Below are 6,659 nucleotides of genomic sequence, written 5' to 3'. Positions count from 1 at the left end.
CGTCGACGCCCCGGCTCCGGCCACTCCGGCCGCCGCGGCCGGCGACTCCCCTGGCCGGCGACCTGCGGCGTTGGGTCAGGGGCTCGACCCGCTAACGGGCGCCCTGTAGCCCCCTGCACCCGCGCGCCCATGCGCCCGCACCCGTTAAGGCCCCCAGGGCCACTGACATGGGGGCCCCACCCCACAGAACATTTTTTTAAAAAAAGGAGAGAATTAAAATAAAATTATTAAATAAAAATAAAAATGATTAATAAAATTAATTATTAATTAATTAATTAACTAATGGATTAATTAAGTTAATTAATCCGGTTTAATTAATTTAATTAACTAGTTAAGTTTAACTAAACTGTAATTAGATTAACCTAAACCCTAATTAACCTAATTAGAGGATGACAGGTGGGTCCCTCCTGGACCCACATGTCAGGGTTGACTCAGTCAACCCCTGTTGACTGCTGACGTCAGCATGACATCATGCTGACGTCATAAATACATTTTTTCGAATTAATTAAATAAATAATTAAATTCCAAAATTGTTAAAATCTTTTAAAAATCATATCTTTTAATCCGTAACTCGGATTAAAATATTTTCAACATGAAAGTTGCTCAGAACGATGAGACGAATCCAGATACGCAGCCTGTTCGTCCGCCACGCGTCCCTAGCATAGTGAACCTGCAACATTTCACCTCCGGTTCGTCTGTCCGAAAACGCGAAACACTGGGGATACTTTCCCGGATGTTTCCCCCTTCACCGGTATCACCTCCTACCGCGTTAGAACACGTCTAGCTCTGCCTGTTATCCTGTTATGCACTTGCTTGCTATGTATTTACTGTTTCTCCCCCCCCTCTTCTCTTCGGTAGACCCCGTGACGATGCTGACGCCCCAGTTCGACTACGGAGTTGACGACCCCTCTCTCTTGCCAGAGCAACCAGGCAAGCCCCCCCCCCTTGATCACCAGATATCGCCTATTCTCCTCTATACTGCTTGCATTAGAGTAGTGTAGCATGTTACTGCTTTCCATTAATCCTATTATGATGCATAGCCTGTCATTGTTGCTACAGTCATTGATACCTTACCCGCAATCCTAGATGCTTAGTATAGTATGCTAGTTTATCATTATTGGCCCTACATTCTTGTCAGTCTGCCTTGCTATACTATTGGGCCGTGATCACTCGGGAGGTGATCACGGGTATATACTATACATACATACATACTATACAGATGGTGTCTAAAGTCGGGTCAGCTCGATGAGTACCCGCAAGTGATTCTGATGAGGGGGCTGAAAGGACAGGTGGCTCCATCCCGGTAGAGGTGGGCCTGGGTTCCCGACGGCCCTCGACTGTTACTTTGTGGCGGAGCGACAGGGCAGGTTGAGACCACCTAGGAGACAGGTGGGCCTGGCCCTGTTCGGCGTTCGCGGATACTTAACACGCTTAACGAGATCTTGGTATTTGATCTGAGTCGGCTACGAGCCTATACGCACTAACCATCTACGTGGGAGTAGTTATGGATATCCCGACGTCGTGGTATCAGCCGAAGCACTTCAAACGTCAGCGACGGAGCGGCGCGCGCCGAATTGGACTGGAACGCCACTAGGCTAGGTCTGCTTTCGGCCGCCCATGCAACGTGCAGGTGTGCTCAGGGCGATGGGCCCAGACCCCTGCGCGCTTAGGTTTAGACCGGCGTGCTGGCCTCTCTGTTTTGCCTAGGTGGGGCTGCGACGTGTTGATCTTCCGAGGCCGGGCATGACCCAGGAAAGTGTGTCCGGCCAAATGGGATCGAGCGTGTTGGGCTATGTGGTGCACCCCTGCAGGGAAGTTAATCTATTCGAATAGCCGTGATCTTCGGTAACAGGACGACTTGGAGTTGTACCTTGACCTTATGACAACTAGAACCGGATACTTAATAAAACACACCCTTCCAAGTGCCAGATACAACCGGTGGTCGCTCTACCTCAGGGATATGAGGAGGGGATCGCCGGGTAGGATTATGCTATGAGATGCTACTTGGAGATGCTACTTGGAGGACTTCAATCTACATTCTTCTACTTGATGCAAGTCGATGGCTGCGAGAAGCGTAGTCTTCGACAGGATTAGCTATCCCCCTCTTATTCTGGCATTCTGCAGTTCAGTCCACTAATATGGCCTCCTTACACATATACCCATGCATATGTAGTGTAGCTCCTTGCTTGCGAGTACTTTGGATGAGTACTCACGGTTGCTTTCTCCCTCCTTTTTTCCCCTTTCCTTTCTTTCTGGTTGTCGCAACCAGATGCTGGAGCCCTGGAGCCAGACGCCACCGTCGACGACGACCCCTACCACACTGGAGGTGCCTACTACTATGTGCAGCCCGCTGATGACGACCAGGAGTAGTTAGGAGGATCCCAGGCAGGAGGCCTGCGCCTCTTTCGATCTGTATCCCAGTTTGTGCTAGCCTTCTTAAGGCAAACTTGTTTAACTTATGTCTGTACTCAGATATTGTTGCTTCCGCTGACTCGTCTATGATCGAGCACTTGTATTCGAGCCCTCGAGGCCCCCTGGCTTGTATTATGATGCTTGTATGACTTATTTTATTTGTAGAGTTGTGTTGTGATATCTTCCCGTGAGTCCCTGATCTTGATCGTACACATTTGCGTGCATGATTAGTGTACGATTGAATCGGGGGCGTCACAAGTTGGTATCAGAGCCGACTGCCTGTAGGAATCCCCCTTCCAACTCCTTGGCCGAAGTCGAGTCTAGACATTGCAAAACTTTTACTAACATGGCTGTGTGTCTTATGGGCACACGTCGCCATTGGGTGGTAGTAGGATCTTTTACTCCTCGACCTTTACTCTGGGACTCTGATCTCTCCTCTATTCGGGTTAAATGAAGTTTACTAAATCTAACAATAGGATCTCGTTATCACTTTCACCCGGAGAGCCCCTTGTTACTGATGATCGTCTGCTGCACCAGAAGACCGTGAAGATACTCTCCGTTGTTAACCCGAGAACTTATGTTCATCGCATTTGCAATTCCCCTTCCACCGTCAACCCTTATGGATAACCACTTGCAGTTGTTATTCTTACATTCATCCCCAATTGGTCTTGTTATTACCAGATACCTCGAAACACTCGTCGTGGTTTCGATAATCCTTTGAGCTTATCGCCTTGCTGTTCTTTGTCACTTGAATACCCCTATGGATAATTCTCGCACTTATCGAGTATCCGCTCATCCCCCAGTTGTTCATGCGTTTCACAATGGTCTTCGAAATACTAATTGATCCTCCAAAAATCCTTAATAGCTTATTGCTCTGCAATACTTGTCTGCTTGCATTATGGTTGCTTTCCATATGTCTGGCAATATTCGTTAGTATCCTTAGGCACCGTCATTTTGATCCTATTGATTCAGCATGTGTGCGAATGCACACAATCATCTATCAACCCTTCTAAATTATCCTTCCGGCTCAGACATCGTTTTTGAACATGAGCTGGTTCTCGACCAAACTATTTGTCGTCAATTGTGCCTCTGGTATATCCAACTTATCCATCCTTGGTCAGAGCGACTGCTTCTGATCCTTTGTTTTGGAAATCGAAATTCCTTTATTATCTAAGCCTTGAATTATTCCGATGTTCTATAATATGATGCCCGTGCATTCTTCTTCCTCTGGTTGAGTACCGATGCTCACATCAGATCCCTTGTGGACCATCGGTTCCTTTGTTGGATTTTGTCCGACAGTGTCCTTCATATTGAATAACCTTGAGAGCCTTTCCATGGGTATATAATGCCTTGGTAAATTGTATCATCTGCTTTTGAACAATGCTCTACTTTCGGGCTTGTGTTATTTACTCTTGAAACTTGTGGTATATGTTTCTAAGAAGCCACTAAGGGTTGAACATATGCTTTCTCTAGACCATGTGAACCCGAAAGTTTTCACGAGTCATACTCTTCTGGTGCTTCGCCAAATAAAATTTCAACACTGCAACTTAATCGAACGCGAGAAGTGAATGAAAGGTTGTGCATTGGAGAAGTGAGAGTCGACCTTGAACTTTGTGTTCATGCCCATGGACCCGATGTACATCTTCTCATCGAAGCTTCTTTTAAAATTAATTATCCCCTTGATATAAGTTCATCTTATATCTGGGGTATGGCCTTTTACAATCGTGGTTTCGACCATGTTCTCCTGTAAATACCATTTTCGATGCAAGTGTAAGCACTTGTCTTCTGTGGATCAATACCCCGGTACAACTTCTACTTTGATCTGTCATCGAGTATTACCCCCCTGGTATCTCGAGATTATCATGGAACTGCATAACTTTTTATGAGTTCTTCATCAAGTGCTACCTTCCCACGGATTCCAATTTTTCGCGGGCTCTGAGTTATTGAACACTCAAAGACACCGATAACTGAACCGAGTCCGCTCTTCGGTTCAACAACTCTTCAGTAAGCTTCTATAAGTACGAGTTTGTACCCGATCACGCCATTCCTAGCCTGTTTGGCTATATCATTGTCGTGACGATTCTAACTGTGCTACCTAGCCCTTATTCTCGGAGCACCAAATTTCGACGATGAACTAACCTTATGTCGATTCTCATCATCATATCATTTCGCCTTGAACAACAAGCTTGGTTTCGAGTTTGTGTCGTACCCTTGGGTCCAATAACCTTTCGCTTCATCATTCGTTTGACTTGATGTGATCGCGAATCGATTACATCTTCGTGGAATCTCTCGACAAATGTGTCATGATCACCATCTACATTCTGATGCTCTTCCAGGATATCAATTGAATTAACGATGAGAAATACCATCCTTGCCCTCGATGATTTGTGTTGTCATCGACCTCTTTATTGCGTTCCCTCCAACAAAAACTTGTTTGTGTTTTGTGTTGTACCTTGAGTTCCTTGCTATCCAACTTATGTTATATTCTACCGCGGAGTATTACCATCTTTGATGTTAAGAATGTTGTGAGGATTCTCCACCTCTTAAGAATTCTTGCTATAATGATACTTCTCACCATCACCATTCTTTCTTGGTCCTCGTGTTGATTCCAACCGGGGTACCCACAAGTGAACGGTGTTGTTTGGATTATGCACTTCTAGTAACCCTATTGCTTTGAAGTTAATGATCGATAGTTCATTCTAAGTCCTTCGCTAATTGAATCACCATTCTGACATTGGTCGTGCAACCCAACCCATATTTCGGGCGCACATATCAACCAATGTTTAATTGTGTATGTTTTCCTCGAGCATACTTCCTTATATCATTTGATCTGACAAATGTTATCTCCTTGTTCACTTAATGGTGGAAATCCATCTTTTGGGAATCTCGGTGAATTGCCGTTGAGTTCACCAGACACCTCCTTGTCCTCTCCTTGGTTCAACGATGAACTATTGCTTCAGAAACCCGCTCCCATAGTTCATTTCTCGAGGATCTTGCAATGTCATTTCAACGATTTGTGTTGCGCCTTTTCTTCTCGGACATCCTGAGTCTCAGGTATCCTGACACCAATCGGATCTGAATCTCGGTCAGATATGATGGTTGGGACAACTTTCCAAGAGTTATGACGTTGATCCTTTGATGACCCGGTAACATGATGTCATGCCTAGCACCCCCCCCCCCCGGCTGGAGGACCTATCATTATAGATTCCTTTTCAGCAAGGTTATCCATTCACCCATGAGGAAATTGTAAGACTTATTCTACAAGTTATTCCTGATGGATCCTTCGTGTTTCTAGAGTCTGATCTTCACATGAAGACCATGTCAATGCTATCTCGAAGCATGTCTATGGTACTCCAATTTTCAACAAGAACATTTGAAACCCAATGTTAAATGTTTCCTGCCCAATTATCCAAACACCGTTGAATGGGTAATGTCATGAAAATTTCTCTTCCCTTTCCTAAAGGGGTTTTCTACGCTATATCCCATCATGAATATCATGCGTTGCTTGCCCTTGGGAAGGATATACCCCCTGATATATGTGTTTAAACATATTTTCCTTTTCATTGTTCTGTTTAATCTGATAATCTTATTTTCCTTTCCATTGGTTGGTTTAACCTTTCTTGAGGTCTATATAATCTAAGCAGTATTGTTCTCCTGCTTATGTAAACACCTCGGTGTACAACTCTGTCAGTAAGACCCTGTTGAAATTGTCGATAGCATTCCGGTCACCACCGATGGACGAGAACTTTGCCTATTGGTCCGCCTCGTTCAACGAGCAGGAAAATGGTTCTCTTCGTCCCTCGCCCCTGGTACCGACATTGTGCCGACATAACTGATAGGCTACCCTCTGACATGCCTTGCTATTGTGACCGTGCGAGATGTCACCGCTCCTATTTTTAACCCACATGGTGGGCCCATAACCCACAGTTCCACAGGATCGAAACCTGACTCTCCTGTACACCCCTTGTTCCCAAAGTTATTCCTCACGCGTGGCCTCGTGTGTAATTCACGAGCCACCTTCCGATGAGATCATCAATCTGGTATCAGACGCAATACTTATTCCCATTGCTCTGAACCCCTTTCACACTTCGCTTCAGGCAACGAACGATTGCCTATGCGCTTGAAACTTCTATTTTGCACCTTCTTGCTATGCTCTCGATATTGTCTTAAATTTCAATTCGAGAGTTACTTTCCGACACCTTCCTCGTTGTTGTCTACCAGATAATCTACCCTGCAGAGATCCATTC

The sequence above is a fragment of the Triticum dicoccoides genome, chromosome 1B, assembly GCF_002162155.2.
Source record: "Triticum dicoccoides isolate Atlit2015 ecotype Zavitan chromosome 1B, WEW_v2.0, whole genome shotgun sequence".
NCBI classification, from domain to species: domain Eukaryota; kingdom Viridiplantae; phylum Streptophyta; class Magnoliopsida; order Poales; family Poaceae; genus Triticum; species Triticum dicoccoides.
This window is presented reverse-complemented; position numbering follows the sequence as displayed.